Source organism: Pyxicephalus adspersus, chromosome 4 (assembly GCF_032062135.1).
Source record: "Pyxicephalus adspersus chromosome 4, UCB_Pads_2.0, whole genome shotgun sequence".
NCBI lineage: Eukaryota > Metazoa > Chordata > Amphibia > Anura > Pyxicephalidae > Pyxicephalus > Pyxicephalus adspersus.
Window position 1 is genome coordinate 112354247 of NC_092861.1, and position 19541 is coordinate 112373787.

A 19541-nucleotide genomic window follows, 5' to 3' on the forward strand; every position below is an offset into this window, starting at 1 on the left:
ACAGAGAAGAAGACTTCAAAACATCTGTATATAGAATTGTGAAAGATCATTTCCTAAGTACTGTGGAAAGAGATCCAGGGCTCCCAAATGTCATCAAATTTGCCGAAGGAGTTCTGTAGTGTATGGGTAAAGCTACATACACACCTCAAATTTTTCTCTGGCGTGTGTAAAGCCCGGATCGCTCATCGTTCGTGGATCCATCCTGGCAGATCCACGGATGATGACCGACGAGCGATCCTAATGCAAGGGAAGGGGGATGTAAAGCACTCGTTCATGCATCGTGCAGTTCTTATCCGTGGAAAGGATCGTGAAAGAATTGCACGCGTGTATGCGACTTAAGTTTATCATTTATCATTACCCAGTTCATTCCAGAGGTATTATGGTTGTTTTCCAAGCTTTAACTAAGGAGATTCTACCTGCCCATAATATCAGCTTAGTTAGTTTTAGTGCCGGTTTGGGAAGAACCAAGTTCAGTTTGCTAAAAAGGGCTGCTTCCGGGGTGCTACAAACTTCACGCTGCAAAATCTTAGAGATCAAATTAAATACCTCTTGCCAGAACTCCCTAGCAATCAGGCAAGACCACCAGATGTGTAGCATGGAACCTCTAGAAGCACAACCCCCGAAACACTTTGGTGAGGCTAATGGGAAAAGCTTTGCCAATCTTCCCGGAACTAAATACCATATAAGCATGACTTTATAGTTGGCATCCACCAGGGCAGAGTTCAAGGAGACCTTAGATAGAGAGTATACTGTATTCCACCAGTCCTCTAGTTTCCATGTTACTCCCAGTTCGGATTTGCAGTCTAGCATGTATTTATGTTTACCAGATGGGGAAACCAGGGCTGAGTAGATAAAATAAATTTGCCCTCTTGTTGAGGCTATGAATGAACAGGTGCTTTCGAACGGGGAGGATCACATGGGTTTTGGGGTCTGTCTGATTTTCAGTTTTGATAAAAGAGTTTGGTTGTCTGTAGCAAAAGTGTTCTGTAGGTTGGAATTTTTCTTTTACTGGTCAGATAGTCCCAGGTAAGTACAGATCGAATGTCTATCAAGTCTTTCAGTCTCCCAAAGCCCTTTGAGCTCCACCAATTAAAATGTTCTGGATGTAGGCCCAGGGGAAAATCTGGGTTATGCCAAAGCAGTGTTAGTGGTTTATGAGGAGATGATAACTTTGGGTGGTTGCAGTATTTGTCCCAAAGCTGGATGAAATGAGACAAGGCAGGGCAGATTACTTCTTTAGCCACATAGGAGATTCAATGGATCCCAAAAAACCATCAAGGTTATCTATCTCCACCCATTGAGGTTGGGCTCCATGCAAGGTACTCAACGATTGTTGCGACACCTGTGCTGCCACATAGTAGTACTTGAGGTTGGGAAATCCCAATCCTCCCATTTGTTTAGTAGCAAATAAGGTGGCCTTTCGAATTCTGCTCCTTTTGTCTGCTCAAATAAATTTCATTTTAGATTGGAGGAGTGCAATCTCCTTCAGGGCAACGTGTATCAGGAGAGTACGAAATGAGTAGAGTGGCCTGGGATGTAGGTTTATTTTTATAGCGGCAATCCTCCCTAGCCAGGATGGAGGTGATTGGAACCACCGCTGAAGGTCAGCATAGAGTTTGCTAAACAAAGGTGTGTAGTTGGACCTGTAAAAATGCTGTGGGAGGGGGTCATCTGGATACTCAAATATTGGTGGGAACCACCACCCTTTGCTTTTTATGATGTCTACAATCCCTGTTGGAATATTTTTGTTGAAAGCTTGGGACTTTTTACCTGCAGACCTGAACACAGAGAGAATTCATTTAGGAGTTTAAAGAGGTTAGGCAAGGTAGTAATTTGGGATTTAACAAACATTAATACATCGTCCGCAAATAAAACATATTTGTGTTGAACCTGACCACAAATTATTCCTTGTTGTTTTGGTTAGTACATATTGCTATCGCTAATGGTTCGAATGCCAAACCGAATAGGAGAGGAGAGAATGGACATCCCTGTCTGGTACCTCATCTGATTGGGAAGGAAGAAAACCCACCCCCTGAGATATATTAGCTTCTGGTAAATCATAGAGAGAAAGCAGCAAAATAGTAAAATAAGGACCAAATTCCATACTTGAAAGTACCCAGAACAGATAATTCCATGAAAGACTGTTGAAGGCCTTTTGAAGGTCAATTGAAAGTAGCATTGCCTGACCTTGAGATCCCCCATCCCAATTTATATTCACTACTGAAATATGTCTCGTTTGATCAGAGGCCTGTCTATGTTGCATAAAGCCCACCTGGTCCGGATGGATGTAAGCCCCTAAGGAGCCCAATCGAATTGAAAGAATCTTCATCATGATTTTGAGATCACAATTGATCAAGGAAGTTGGCCTGTAATTGGCAAAATGAGGCATCTTTCCCTGGTTTAGGGATCACACTGATAAATGCTCTATTAGCATCACCTGGGAGAGGGTGCCCATCTCTCAGAAAATTAAAGTAGTCTACCAAATGTGGTGTCAAAATCGGATGAAAGGTTTTGTAGTAGATATTAGAAAAGCCATGCGGGCTAGATGAGCTTCCCAGTGTACGAAATTTAAAAACGCCATCAAATTCCGCAGTTGTAAAAGAAGAGGATTTCTTTTTGTTTAGATTTTAGATTGGGGAGGTTAAGCTTTTGAAGAAAGGCATCTATTCTTTCTCTAGAAATCCTCAAAGGGTAAAGGAATTTTTTCTGGGTTTTGTGATAACCTACCTTCCTTAATCTTAATTTTGAAAAGGCGTGAGTCTTTTGCTTTGGGATAGGTTTATTTACTAAAAGGCAGCCTGGTTTATCACTCCAAAGGAAGAATTTGTGCACAGCCCAATGTATCGATTTCTCCGCTCTAGTTGTGAGGATCAGATTAAGCTCTGTGCGTTTAGCTTCAAATTGCGGTTTCAGCCCAGAAAGAGGGTAATTTTTATGTTGTAACTGTAGTCTATGATATTCCTTGAGTTTTGCTTCAATAAGTTTATTTTGGGCTTTCTTGCATGATGAGCCTATTTTTATGATGTATGTTTTGTGGGCTTCCCAATTGATAGCCAGGGATGTATCACCAGGATTTTTAATATGAAAGAAGCCTTGTTGAAGGTTTTCTTTCTCTCCTTGTATAACAGGATCGGAGACCAGACATTCATTAGGTCTCCATCTAAACCCAACTTGGGTCCTGCTAAGGCCCGATAGATAAATGGCTGGGGGGTCATGATCAGACCAGGGGGTTGACAAGTTGCAGGCCTCTAGTATTCCTGGAAGCATGTGGGAATGAACAAAAACATGGTCGATGCATGAGTATTGGTTGTGGGCAGCTGAAAAATTTGTGTAGTGCCTGACTGAGAGGTTAATTTCCTGCCAGGAATCAATGATATCATATTTTCTCGGAGAAGGGGAAGGCCATGACTCTTTTTTGGGGGGTCTCTGTATCTCCTTGAACTTGTTTTGTTCAGTTTTTGGTCTAATGCTAAGTTAGAGTCACCTAACAAAATAAGAGACCCTTTCACTTTAGGCCATATCTCACCCAGTAAGGTGTGGAAAAAATCAAGTTGGCCTTCATTTGGGGCATAATAAGAAACTACTGATATCAACTGGGTACCAACATAGCCTTTTACCATTAGGAATCTACCTCCTGGGTCTCTAAGGACCTCTTGAGATGAAAAATTCAAGCTTTTTCTAAAACACAGTAAGACCCCACATTTCTTCAAATTATAATTTGCATTGTAGAATAAAGGATAATTTTTATGCAAGTACCTCAGGACCGAGTTGTTGGAAAAATGCATTTCCTGCAGGGCTAAAATATCTACCTTCAGGGAGTTATAGTAGTGGAATGTCTTAGATCTTTTATTGGGAGAGTTAAGTCCCTGAACATTATACAAAAGGATTATTAGCATAGAGGAGGTAGCACGGGCAGAGGGTAGATCAGTCAACATCTAGCCCTAGATAAGGATGTTCAAATGTATATAAGTGAGGGGGGCTGGTGGAGGACTTCGGGAAACAAGGAAAAACAGACAATATTTGTACATCCATAACAAATTTGAGAAATATGCTAGAACAAGAAGGATCGGGTCCAGCCCCAACCACCGGGAAAAACAAGGTCCCGGCTGTCGGGTATGAGCTTCTCCTCCCACGCTTCGAGGAGCTTTAAAAAGCTCCATCTTTTCAGGGAAATGTTGCTCAGGTCGGAGCTATAATGAGGACCCGAATGAAAATCCCTGTTGGATGAGGGCATTTGTGACCCCCCTGGGTCCCACAGCTCTCCAAATCCAATTAGAATGACAAATTATTCCATCAACAAGATAAAAACCTAGCATTGAAAGACTACACTTAGTGTCCCATTAGGATCATAATCTAATCATGGGCTCAGCAGCCACAAAATATTTAACTTTATAAAATATATTAAAGCATTAGCAGTTAATAAAGTCAATAAGATACATTCAGTTTTGAGAAAACTGTGAAAAGAGATCAGCAAACAGGTAGATAGAGCCTGGACTATTAGCAACCACCGAAATGGTGATGCATCTGGCTAATGGAAACCTTAAAATACATAATGTTGGGGGAAAGAAAAACAAAAACGAGCAGGCTTGATTGAAAATGCAAGGGGTGAACAGCATTATATCTACCACAGTAGACGGACTCCAGGTCACTGCCAGCAGGAGAGAAACTGCAACAGGAGAGCGTCCAAAGACACATCTTCAAGATGTCTTCTGTTGATGTTTGCCAGTTTCCTTCACTTAATGCCAGAGTGGGTACAAGGTGGTAGTGGCTCCCGCTTCTGTCATGGATGGGGCGTCCTCCCTTAAGATAAGATCCAAATCCTTAAGGAGTTGTTCTCCCTCAGTAAACGAAGGAAAGGAAAAACTTTTCTCTTGTAGTTGGTAGAATAATTTGAAATGCCCATATATACTTGATCCTGTGGTTAATGAGAACCTGTAGTAAAGGTTTGAGTACCCTTCTGTGTTGAATAGTGATTGGTGTCATGTCTGAGAAAATATGAATCTGTTGCAGTTCTTCAATCTGGTTGTTCAGCACTAAAATTTCTGGGTAACTATCGAAACGGTGTCATCCACTTTTTTCTAAAACACATCTTGCCGCTGCTCAGAAGTGATGGTTACAGTGACTTTGGCCAGTTCTGTTTGCAGGAGTACTGCCATATGTGAGAACAATCTTCTTTCTTCCAAAGGAAGCACAGAGGAAGGAATTGAGGCAGGGGGGTCCTGAGAAAGAACACTGAATCTGGATCCAGTATTGTGAATCAGATCTTGAGGGCTGATGGGTGTGGAGTCCCCCCCCCCCCCTGTGAACAAGCTGGGATCTGAAGATGAGAGCAAAGCTGTAAGGGGGGGCTTAGGTGAGCTAGGGTCAGGAGAGGGCCGCTCTACTTGAATGCTGGCCAGTGAAGAGTGGAGAAGGGAGAAGTCTCTTCCAACTCTTACATTTCTGAGCCCCCGCTCCTACCTTGTGAGAAGACCCTCTTGCAGCCACATGTTCTTCCCAGGTGGCCCCCATCTTGGAATCAGGCCGCATGGATTGAGACCACGGAAAGCAGTCTTTAAACTTAGTTCGTGACTTTCCGTCCATGCTTGTTCGGTGCAGGGTAGATTCCGGTGCCTGCACAGCTTAGATGTAGCGTGGCTGCTGAGTCACGCTGCGAGGAGAGCCACGGGTGGATCCAGAGGGTGCCGAGCCAGCAACCTTCATGGACGGCAGTGCATGCACACCACTAAATTATTTTAAATCAATACCTCCACTTCAAGGAATAAAATTTACAAGTAGCATACATTTCAAATGCAACAGCTAATTTGCCCAGCTTAAGAGATCTCCAGGAACCGAAATTTGAGCATATAAACCAGGATAAGGTCTTCTTCGATGTGTTGTGGTTTGATGAACTGAAGACTGATTTATTTGGCAGTAACAGTAAAAAAAGTTTGCCACAAACCAAAGACAATATTATGGGGGTAAAACCTCATACCAGTTGTGAAGTTGGAAATTTTGAGGCCTGCTTTAGGATGTTTACCAAATAGCAATTATTTTTGAGGATAAAATGAACACAGGTATACAAAGTATAACAACAATATAGTGGTGTCTAATGATTGAATATGGACTTTGTAAAGCGCTGTGTAATATATTGGTGCTATATAAATACTGTGTAACAATAATTTTATTTTTTTTTGTTCAAGTATATGACCTTTACCTTGTAGGCTTACTTTAATTAGGATATAATGTTAGCATATTTAAATATGTAGAAAAAGACCACAGATTCCATTGGGTATACTGAATTCTTTACTGCATTGTTTGTAAACAATATTGCAACTTAGATACCCAAGATTTAATGTAAGTGTTGTACAAATGCATTTGTAAAAAGCTGCAAGATTTATTACATGCCATGAGCTTTTTGTTCTGTTATCTGCTCCAATAAGCTCCTTCCATTAATATCAGTCTTTCTAAAACAATATAATGTATTCACCAAAGCAGCCACACTGCTGCATCAGCTATAAATAATTGACAATTAAATAACATGACATGGCTTTTATCCTGGTTTAATTGCTTCATTACCAGAGTATTTTATTTTCTGTACCGATTGTAAAACGTAAATTTAAACCTAAACATTTAAATCTATGTTATATATAAAAAAAACATAAAACAATGTATTTTAGTTCAGATAAGCACTTCCCATTTTAAGTTAAATATGAAACTTCTTAAATTGTATATATCTCAAATCTCAAAATAGCTTATAAAAAGGCAACAAAAATATGATACTGAAATTTGTCCGAAGTGGCACTTTAAACCTTTGGAGCTCATCGGCTTATAGTTAACCCTAAATAATGACCCCACGTGCATATATGTCTCCTATTTTACTTTATTTACTTTGTTAAAATGTATTATTTCAAAACATTTTAAAAGAAAAAAATAGCAGGAAACAACAGTACATTTTTGTTCTGGTAAGTACTTATCCCATTTAATCGAATTTATTTACTTGCATTGCAGCCTTTCAGACGGCTCTTCAACTTATCTACCCCTGCTTAGCATTTTGGATTTTTTCTTCTTTTTTTAAATATCAGCTTTATACATGTTTTCTTTCAAGTGTTTTCCATAGATATTTTATCTCTCAAAAATTTATGTCAGGCTTAGAAAAGAGCACAGGTGCAGAGTGGCTAATTAGAATTATTCATATTACTGTAATTGATTTGTTTGATTTGTTGTACTTTTTAAAGTAGTATTTCAAATATGTAATTTAACTTTTACTTGACCAGACGACTTTTGATTTGACTTTTTTTTACATATTGTACTTCACTACATTTTAAATTTTATTAGTGAGTAGAAATAAATAATAAAAAATACAAGGAAAAAGTAGTGAAGCTCTACTTCATCACTTCAATAAAAATCTGATACACTTTAATCAGTGAACCTGTGTGTTCCAGCAAACCTGGAATGGATTTCTTGGTCATTTGCTATCTGTTAGCAAATATTTTCAATTCTGGACCAAATTCATTCCAGGTTTGTTGGATTGCCCAGGTTCACTGATGAAAGGGTAAGTCCACCAACCCTGGAATGGATCTGGAGAGCTTTTATAAATCAGGCCCACTGTATCAATTTTACAAGTTGAATTCTGAACAAGTTTGAATTGATCTGGCTGTAATTACACTGTGTCTCCCAGCGCTCCTGTGTTTCAAGAAGGGATAACAGGAGAGGGGGCTTTACAGAAAGAGACCTGGACAAAGCCAATGAATGGAAACAACCAAGCTGCAATACTGGTGTCTGTGTTTTTGTTTGGAACAGGAGGAGCACCACAATTGAATTTATGGAGTACAGCTTTTAAAATTATTTTTCAGCAAAGTTGGCTCTGTCTTGGCTGGACATATTTCCCTCCTAAAAAACAAAGACTTCTTGCTATAGATGAAGCTTTTATTAACATGTGTAAGTAAGAACAATCAAACACGGCTACATTTTTTTTCTGATAGAACAAAAGGGAGATTACCTATACTTCGCTATTGAGTTTGACTTCCACTATAAAGTTTAAACTAAAGCCAGTAAAATTATCATTTATTGGCCTACACCCCCACTTACTCCATGTAAAATTGCATTATACCAAGAAAACAGACCTGTGATAAAAAAACAAAATATTTACACCTTACCCATCTTTTGCAAAAGGCTAACATCATATGGATGGTCCTTTCTAGCCCAGTGTTTCTCAACCAGGGTTCCATAAAACCCTTGTGTTCCTCCAGAGGTTGTTAAGGGTTCTTTGAGCAATGAGCAATTTGTGACTCTAAGGTCATTTACCACTGACACCAAAGGTTTTTTTGGCTATCTGTAATGGTGGCATTCTTCAAACTGGCCAGCAATGTAGAAGGCATTCTTCCTAATGACCACTAAGCCAATGTACTATAAGCTGGAAATATAGTAATTATAGCAGGGGCTCCCTGAAGAACTAAAGGTTATTTCAAGGGTTTGTCCATAATAAACAAATTGAGAAATACTGTTCTAGTCAGACTTTTGGAATGTTAACTATGAGTACTGAAAAGATTGTAAATAGCCTAGCCATCATTAGTGGAACCCATGTGCAAAGGAAATATATAATCTAACTCCTCTCCACTGGTGTGTTGTCTTACAGGTTAAATGCATCTCTTACAGGAGGGATGGGCCAGTATGTAAAATGTTGACCTAGTATTTTTGTGCAGGGTCCCCTTTAATATCAGTTTCAGCCGAAATACTTACTGGCACTCTTCCAAACAACTGACTAGTTTTTTCTTTAGCCATGCTAATTCCCAAAATGTATTCTCATTATTAAATATTAAAATTCAAAGTGAAAATTTTCTTCTCCTTTTGCAAAAAAAAACCCATTAACTGAATTTTTGTTCAAAGGATGGAGCCAATCATTTGCCAATTTTTGCTTCCAGAAGGGCTCTAGGCAATCAACATTAACAGCTTTTCTTTGTATGACACATTAAAAAGGAAGTTATGAACAGCAGAACATGGTTTTGATCTGTCCCGCTGTAATTATAACAGAAATAGCCCTTTGTTCAAGCCTGCAATTTTTTTATTCAGAAAGTTCTGTTGCCATCAACACGGAAAATACTTAAAAAAAATAAAAAAAGACATGTTATTTTTCATGTTGTGATATGCAAACAACTAATGCATACCTGAAAAAATAAAATTGCATAACATGAAATAAAAATCATTTATTATGCAACACAAAAGCATTTTTCCTATATTTAAACATCATATTTCTCAACAAAAAATTACCTGCATGGAAAACAAAAAGTAAAACAAGGAAGATTACAAAAAGTGACACTAGTGTACAGGGTAAACTAGCCCTGTGTCAGGACCTCACAGTTTGCTGCAAGTTTCTAATGTGCAGCTAGTAATTGTAGACAAATAGCAACAACAGCAACTGTGCAGATAATTTTGTATCCCCAAATATCAAGATCAATAATAAATTTGGTATACAATCAGTACCTCTCACACACTGTTGTTTTCCTTTCCATGTTGTGGTTTACCCAAAAAACTTTGTCCAACTCCCAAAAACACTTTTCACATGTAGATGATTTACTCTCCTCTGATACATTCAGTTACATATCAGGTTACTCCAGTAAATTTTTCTCACTCACTGCTGTTTCAATTTTGTTCACAAACGCCTAGGACTCTATTTAAAAAAACATGGAATCTGTTATACCCTCAAAAATTTCCTGTTGGGAATCATTTACTGCCTTACATTTACTGAACCTGAAAGATTCCCACCAATGAATATTTGAAGGAATGTCTGATTCCCTGTTTTATGAATACAGTTGCAAGTGTCGCTATGGTATTTTGCAGTCTCTCTGCAATTATACTAGAGGCAAACACATAAAACAGACTGGAAACACTCCAATCAAGTAAAAGTAATTTCTTGCACTTACATTTTCAAAAATACTGAATGACAATGCTCAGTTTAGTTTCACAACTCACAACTAAACATATTCAAGGTATCCACACCAGACTGAATAGCACATATTAAAAGGGTAAAGCAAAAAGGTCACACAACTGTTAAAGTAAACTATACATAAATCACATATGTTTACCAATGTAAACCATACAAAAAAAACCATGTATAATCAACAACTATTAGTAAAAACTATAAAAAAAAAACATGAAACTTAAATTTGAAAAACGGAGACAGAAAAAGAAAACACAGAAACAAACAGTAGAGAATTACTGGTCTAAACTATATCAGTTTAAACATCCAATGTTTATTATTACACAGTATTTATATAGCTCCATCATATTGTCACAAGTGTCACTAAATGTCCCTCAAAGGGGCTCACAATCTAATTTCCTGTCTATAGTCATATGTCTTTATTACCCTTCAAGGTCAATTTTGCGGAGAAGCCAATTAACCTTTTGGGATGTGAGAGGAAACCGGAGTGCCCAGAGGAAACCCATGCGGACACAGTGAAAACTTGCAAACTCCATGCACATTATGTCCTGGCCAAGATTCAAACCAGGGACCTAGCGCTGAAAAGGCTAGAGCACTAACCTCTGAGCCACCGTGCTGCCCCCAGGTAATACTTCAGGTTTCGACCTTTACCATTGTACTGTGTTGTACAAGTAGCAAGCACAGCAATAAATTAGGCTAAGCTGGTTATCACAAAAGGGTGCTTGTCTCTCATTTATATTCCTGATGCGTTTCGCAGGCATACTTGCTTCTTCAGGGGATGAAGGACAAGCCTGTTGGGGCTATATGCAGATATTTAAAGCAAAATATTTAGCTGTTTTTCAAATATATACTATATTATGTAACATGTAAATACAACCACTTTCATCAATGCAGTAATCACGCCACCAACCTATTGTTGAAGGAGAATGAGGAGAAAGATGCTCCTGTTCTACTTCATTGGAGATATTAGCATAATTGTGTGAATAAAAAAAAAATAAAGGATGAGCATAGTGCAACAACCGTGCAAAAATTAAATACCCTGGAAGTTATTGACAGTTACACATTGCCTCACGTTGGCCCTCTAAAGAATCCTGTGGTCACCTAAAATCTGTAAATGGCTACCTGTGAGTATGAACACAATGTTTCCAGACTGTACCATGTGTCCTATCACTGTACTTCAGGGAGTATGAACAAGGAAAGAGGACCAATCATGCCAAGAATAGGCAAAAAACAGATATTTGAGAAGTATTGGTGGGGTGAACAGGGGGGGGGGGGTAAGGTGATATGAAGGGAAATATTTTGAGCTTTTCTCTGTAATGCGCCTGGGCGCACAAACCACAGCCAACTCCAAGAATCCTTTGTCAAGCTTTATTGGTAGCCATAAAACAAGACAGGGTTAATCACAGATGATTAGTCCAATAAATGTGGCACCGAGGGGTAAAGCAGAGACCGGTCAGGAACAACCCGAGGTCAGAGCAGGCACCAGACAAGACAAGCGGCGTTCAAGCAGTCAGGTATCAGACCAGGTCGCTATGGTAATGGCAAAACAGGTTAAAATAAACCGACACAGAGAACACACCCAAGCAAACTGTACTCACAGAGGCTTATAGCGGGCAATGGACCTTGCGCCACCTGACGCCATTTGATTGGAGGGTAACTGAATCCCGATTGGCCGCAGGGAATTCAAACTAACTATTTCCCGCCCCGCGGCGAGGCAGCCGAGTGCCACGCCCCCGGGGGGTACAAGAGGCACCTCTTCCCACAACACCCCTGGGATGTGCCCTACTTTGCACATCCACAGGAGTGCTGAGAACAGGACTTTCTGTAATCACGTCCATGGGGATGCTGCCTGGCCGAACAGTAGTTCGGCAAGAATGGATCCCTCCGCTTGCATTGACAGACACGCTGTGAGCAGGGCAGCAGCCTCGGGCATGCTGCCTGCTGCAGCGGCGTCTCCCTCTGCGGCTGTGATCCCCAGGGACGCCGCGGGTTCGCTGAACAGGTAAGTTCCTGACACTCTCTTTCTTTCACTCGCTCTATTTCCCATAGGCCCATTTCAGACTTGCATTAAATCCAAAGTACTGTACCACATTCCCAACTGCCCCCATTCTACTGTAAGAGAACAGTTTGGAACTACGTTGCGTACATGTTTGCACATGGTTGTGTTAGAGCCAATTTGTGGTGTGGTTCCTAGAAGTGGCATGTTCCTTTTGGCCCTGCAGTTGCAAGGGCATTGTGGTTTGCTTCTCTTGGGCAAATGACACAATTTATTTATGTGCCTTGGAGTGGCTTACCATACCAAGTATAACAGGGATGTACCTCTTTCATACTCTAAAAACATTTGATAAAGCTTTGTCATAAACATTGCTGAAAAAATACATATTTTTTTATTTACTATTGAAATGGCAAATCAATCTAGTTTTTGGACTTACAGATGTAATTTTTAGTTCACTGTATTATGACTTCTTTAATTTTTTTCTAAAAGTTGCCTTTAGGATCACCTTATCTCCTAATGACACTTTAATAGATCCTTAAATTTTACCTTGTTCTTCATTTTTCATCCCAGCACCTCTTACATTACATAAGGGTTGTTAATTTATGCTCCCTATTCCATCTTCATTTGACACAATGATGCTTCATTTCTGCCTTTGTGAAGCTAAGGTTCTCTTAATGTCTGCAAAGGGAATTTTATATCCCACTTTTAAATTACTGAACCTGTGTTAAAGTGTTTTTATTTCAAAGTTTATGACCTATTTTTCCCTAGGATTAATATTTATTGAGCTACTTTTGCTGGTAACAGTCACTTAGTTATTTATGCTCTATTGTATTATACCAGAACTGCATTTTTAAATCTCTCATCAGATGCTGTAATTAACAGTGATCCTCTTCCCCTTGATGTTCCAGCATTGGCAAGTTCCTTCAGCATTCTGTTAGCAGTCCAATGAAATTTGTTGAGGTAACACCTGGGCATAGGTCTTTGACACTCTGGGGTTACAGAAGCTTGGGGTCTTGTGTTGTAGTGCTGTGTTGTGCAGAGGGCAAGTACTCCTTAGAAAACATTTCCAAACAGATATAGGGAATCCAAGTACTTGTAACAAAATTATACGCTGTTACTTTAACAAAGCATTGCACAGATTAATATAGTTTACAACCCAAACCAACCCAATATAGGATCACTTATTCATAGTTTTTAGTTTTCATAGCTTTAGTCATATCAGTGAGAGATTTATCCTAAATTATATTCTGTTCAACAAATTTTTGGGAGTCTTCCCACACTGTTGGAGACTAAAGCAAAACTGTGAAATATAATTGTATAGATGTTCACTTATTCAAATTCTGAACTTTGTAATAAAAAAGGTAAAATAAAAAAAGTATATCTAAATCCCACAGTTAATAGTCCCATAGGCATTGGTCCTAACTCTTTCCTTGCCCCTTTAAAAATCCACTTCTTCAGACTAGAGATCAGACACAACACTTGTATGTCATGCACTATATTATAAACATATGAAACATACCATAAGTTATTGTAGATCCTGAGTTGCAAATAAAAAACACATGAAAAAGAGAAGAGAAACAAATGTACATATTGTGCCTTTAAAAAACAACCCATACCATGCATTGGGAGACTTCCAAAAATAGTGGCTGCATGGAGGAATGCTGTCCAGTACACCTGTACATGGTATACATGCATGTATGAATAGCATAGTAATACTGGGGGGCTAATGAGAGACAGAGTAGATTAGTGTGTCAGAGGCCAGTGTCAGCCACATGGGACACTGACAAGCTTAGTTTACAGCCCTCTGATTATTGATTTTTTTTTTATATTTTATGTATTTGAACTGGTGTATTTGTTTTTTAGGTTTCCCGTGTTTGATTACTTCACAACTGAATCCAGTAAAGTTTGTAATTTGATATATTCTTATTTGTCCTACCTCATATCACTTTGGTGATGCTTAGGAAAAATTAGTATGGTAAATCCCATTGGGTTTTTAGAGTAAGAACACTTGTCAGAGTTTAATGGTTGACTATGCCACCACTTGTGAAATTCCATTCTATCATCAGGACTGTGGGAAAAAATATCAACTGCTTGGAGTTGTCACTAGAATATCAATAGTTGTTTTGGTGAGAACTGTTCATATAGGACTCTCCTTCACTTTTAAGTGATTTTCTCTCATTTCTCTTTTTTCCTACAGAACACAATATAAAGGGAAATCTTGCAAATCCCCTCAAGTAAAGGAGCACAGATGGTGCACAAAATTATCTCAAACTATCCCCCTACTACAAGCAAAACAAGAAAAATGTTTTGTCTTCAGATATACTTTGAAATAAACATTTTTTCCAGGGTTTATATTTGGAATGTGTTTCCAATTGTTATGAAGGTAGTTAGGGTAAAAATAGATATATATGAAGAACAGTAAAAAACTCCTAAAAACAATGTATAAAATGTAGTATATAATATTATCAGTTGCTAAGGGAAGAATATACACACACAGGTAGAAATCACTCTATCCCTAAAACATCTTCAACAAAAACTAGTACTCAACTGTCCTTGATTTTGATGTGTTTGTGTTGTGAGTCTGCAATCCTGCTGAAAACTGCACTGTCATTACTTCCAGTGGGTCCTTAGCATTCTGAGACAGCTTTATAAAAGATTAGGAGTTTTTTTACTGTTCTCCATATATGTCTTTTTTTACCCTAACTACCTTCATAACAATTGGAAACACATTCCAAATATAAACCCTGGAAAGCCACTGACAAGCTTAGTTTACAGCCCTTTTATATTTTATGTATTTGAACTGGTGTATTTGTTTTTTAGGTTTCCTGTGTTTGATTACTTCACGACTGAATCCAGTAAAGTTTGTAATTTGATATAATCTTATTTGTCCTACCCCATATCACTTTGGTGATGCTTAGGAAAAATTTGTATGGTAAATCCCATTGGGTTTTTAGAGGAAGAACACTTGTCAGAGTTTAATGGTTGACTGTGCCACCACTTGTGAAATTCCATTCTATCATCAGGACTCAGTGAAAAAAAAAATCAACTGCTTGGAGTTGTCACTAGAATATCAATAGTTGTTTTGGTGAGAACTGTTCATAAGGGACTCTCCTTCACTTTTAAGTGATTTTCTCTCATTTCTCTTTTTTCCTACAGAACACAATATAAAGGGAAATCTTGCAAATCGCCTCAAGTAAAGGAGCACAGATGGTGCACAACATTATCTCAAACTATCCCCCTACTACAAGCAAAACAAGAAAAATGTTTTGTCTTCAGATATACTTTGAAATTATTTTTTTTTCCAGGGTTTATATTTGGAATGTGTTTCCAATTGTTATGAAGGTAGTTAGGGTAAAAAAAGACATATATGGAGAACAGTAAAAAAACTCCTAAGACTTTGAGACCCTTGGAGAGTGTGGTCAGCACTTGCTGGGCGAGGGTTCTGCATCAGTGGCTGCATTTGCAGAGGTTGGCTTGGATGAAAATGAGGATGATGATGACCGTGATGTCACCTGGGAACCACTGGTGCGTGTAAGGGCTAGCAGCATTTCCAAAACAGATGTAAAGGAAAGGCAGCAGCAACAGACGGGGGATGGAAGGGGCCGCAAATCTGCCTCATGTGAGTCCCAAAGAACACACAAATTAGTGAGCACAAGCAGGGAACAGTCAGAGACAATGTGACTGTGGGGGAGATGGAGCTGGAGCAGACGCAGGCCACCCAGCAGACAGAGAGGCAGGCAAAGAAAAAGAGCAGCAGAGTGGTTGCACACACCTCTCCAGTTTGGTCCTTTTTCACGCTGAAAGATGATGATGGGTGCGCAGCAATCTGCATACTGTGCCACAGGGAGATTCCCAGAGGACAGGCCAGATCACATTTGGGTACAACATCCGTGTATTCCCACATGCCCAAGAACCACAAACCAAAGTGGGTGGAGTACTTGTGTTCTGTTGAAGGAGGTGCAACCACATCATCCTCTCTTCTTTCACCTACATTGACTCCTTCTCCACCTCCAACCGTAATTGCTTCTACGTCTCAGGAGGTTGGTGTCAGCCAGACTTCCAGCTGCGAGGAAGTATCACCTTCTGGCTGAAAGTTTTGTGGCGTCAGATGACGTTTGTCGCCGAAAGATGGGTACTCCAGTGACCCCTTCAGCTCCCCTAGCTCCCAGTCCCTTCAGCCAACTCCAACTACCAAAGTTCTGCGCAAGGCATCAGGCTATGGTCCCAACCAACAAAAGAGTCATTGAGCTCAATTCACAACAAAAGGCAGAAATGCTCAAATCAACTTAAAAGTCCAGGCTCACACCTACAGGATTTATTCTCATAGCCATTTAACAAAAACGACAAACAAACAAGGTCCCGGCTGGGCAATTAGCTACCTCACTTTAGGTATGCTATCTCTCTGTTCAACTTGTAAGCCACAGTGGTACACAGTCCATGCAAATGTGATAAACAGAATCCACTCACAGTTCATGCAGTCTTGGTAAACTCAGTCCAATATCTCCTCTCCTGCTCTAGGAAACCTATGGCATAATCTCTATATCACAATGGTTCCACTCACAGTTGAAGTGTTGTTTGCCCACTGGCTTTCCTGGAGCTCTGTCCCCTTCTCCTGCAGCCTGGAACCCACTCTGGCTCCTTTCCCCTGCCAGGAACAGACTCTGATTCCCTTCACATCCTTGAACCTTCTTTCTCTCAGCCTTTGACTGCTCACTCCAGCCTCTGACTGCTCACATCTCCAGTCTGGATTCCTCTGGCTCTCTTTCAGCCTGGATTCCTCTGGCTCTCTTTCAGCCTGGATTCCTCTGACTCTCTCTCAGCTTGGCTGATTACTCCCCACTCAGCTTCTTGCATTCACTTTCACTTTCCTCAGCCTCTTGCTGATCACATCTTCCCCTCTTGCACCTGAGTGCAAGTGCATATATTCCCACATCAGGTTTGGGCCAAGGGACCCACCCTTCACTTCCCTTGGCCAGCTCCAGGGCCCTAGAGAACCTGCTTTGTTCCTAAAACCTATTAACCCCCCTAGTGTTCTAATTCTGTCATTTTTTGATGCAAAAAGTGATCCTATTTTTTTTGCGTAGAAATTTTTGTTTATATTGTGGGCCTGTAATTCTTAGGATTAACTCCCGGGTATGATAATTATATTTATTTATTATATTGCTGTGTTGTGCAGAGGGCAAGTACTCCTTAGAAAACATTTCCAAACAGATATAGGGAATCCAAGTACTTGTAACAAAATTATACGCTGTTACTTTAACAAAGCATTGCACAGATTAATATAGTTTACAACCCAAACCAACCCAATATAGGATTACTTATTGCTGTAGCCATATCAGTGAGAGATTTATCCTAAATTATATTCTGTTTAACAAATTATTTTAGGGAGTCTTCCCACACTGTTGGAGACTAAAGTAAAACTGTGAAATGTAATTGTATAGATGTTCACCTATTCGAATTCTGAACTTTGTAATAAAAAAGGTAACATAAAAAAAAGTATATCTAAATCCCACAGAGTATACAGTTAATAGTCCCAAAGGCATTGGCATTCTTCAGACTAGAGATCAGACACAACACTTTTATGTCATGCACTATATTATAAACATATGAAATATACCATAAGTTATTGTAGATCCTGAGTTGCAAATAAAAAACGCATAAAAAACAGAAAAGAAGCAAATGTACATATTGTGCCTTTAAAAAACAACCCATACCATGCATTGGGAGACTTCCAAAAATAGTGGCTGCATGGAGGAATGCTGTCCAGTACACCTGTACATGGTATACATGCATGTATGAATAGCATAGTAATACTGGGGGGCTAATGAGAGACAGAGTAGATTAGTGTGTCAGAGGCCAGTGTCAGCCACATGGGACACTGACAAGCTTAGTTTACAGCCCTCTGATTATTGATTTTTTTTTTATATTTTATGTATTTGAACTGGTGTATTTGTTTTTTAGGTTTCCCGTGTTTGATTACTTCACAACTGAATCCAGTAAAGTTTGTAATTTGATATATTCTTATTTGTCCTACCTCATATCACTTTGGTGATGCTTAGGAAAAATTAGTATGGTAAATCCCATTGGGTTTTTAGAGTAAGAACACTTGTCAGAGTTTAATGGTTGACTATGCCACCACTTGTGAAATTCCATTCTATCATCAGGACTGTGGGAAAAAATATCAACTGCTTGGAGTTGTCACTAGAATATCAATAGTTGTTTTGGTGAGAACTGTTCATATAGGACTCTCCTTCACTTTTAAGTGATTTTCTCTCATTTCTCTTTTTTCCTACAGAACACAATATAAAGGGAAATCTTGCAAATCCCCTCAAGTAAAGGAGCACAGATGGTGCACAAAATTATCTCAAACTATCCCCCTACTACAAGCAAAACAAGAAAAATGTTTTGTCTTCAGATATACTTTGAAATAAACATTTTTTCCAGGGTTTATATTTGGAATGTGTTTCCAATTGTTATGAAGGTAGTTAGGGTAAAAATAGATATATATGAAGAACAGTAAAAAACTCCTAAAAACAATGTATAAAATGTAGTATATAATATTATCAGTTGCTAAGGGAAGAATATACACACACAGGTAGAAATCACTCTATCCCTAAAACATCTTCAACAAAAACTAGTACTCAACTGTCCTTGATTTTGATGTGTTTGTGTTGTGAGTCTGCAATCCTGCTGAAAACTGCACTGTCATTACTTCCAGTGGGTCCTTAGCATTCTGAGACAGCTTTATAAAAGACAGAACTGGATACAAGCTCCTGTTGACCATGGGGCCCCGTGAGTAGGGATGAGCGAGATTTGTAAGTTTGATCTCGTGGCGAACCTGGCCTTTCTCGCTTACTGAAGATTTAGGCGGGAACGGCCTTGTGATTCGCCATGAGGTCGTGTTCTCGCATAACAAACGAGGGAAAATGCAGGGGGTGGGAACAGCGACTATTTCCAGGGGAAATGGTGCGGCTGAGGGCGGATCATTTGCTCCCAGGATGCACAGCAAGGCCCAGCAGCCCAATTAGGAGAGATCTGAGCACAAGCATATATACAGGAATGGAGGGAGGGGTTAGTCACTCCATCTTGTGTTTTTTGTGAAGGAAAGATGCAGGGAGAGGAGTGCATTGTGACAGGGACAGGTTAGGAGCCTTCTGTATATCTGGAAATATACAGATTTTGCAGTCTTTGATGCTACCTTTTGCTATCAAAAAAAGCTAGAAAAATTTCTGTGTTTCTCTCAAAAAATACAGATATTTCATTCTGATCCCACTTGCTATCTAGCAAAAAATCCAGAAAAAAATTCTGTATTTCTCTCCAAAAACACAGCCATTTAACAAAAACAACAAACAAACAAGGCCCCGGCTGGGCAATTAGCTACCTCACTTTAGGTATGCTATCTCTGTCCAACTTGTAGGCCACAGTGGTACACAGTCCATGCAAATGTGATAAACAGAATCCACTCACAGTTCATGCAGTCTTGGTAAGCTCAGTCCAATGTCTCCTCTCCAGCTCTAGGAAACCTTTGGCATAATCTCTATATCACAATAGTTCCACTCACAGTTGAAGTGTTGTTTGCCCACTGGCTTTCCTGGAGCTTTGTCCCCTTCTCCTGCAGCCTGGAAC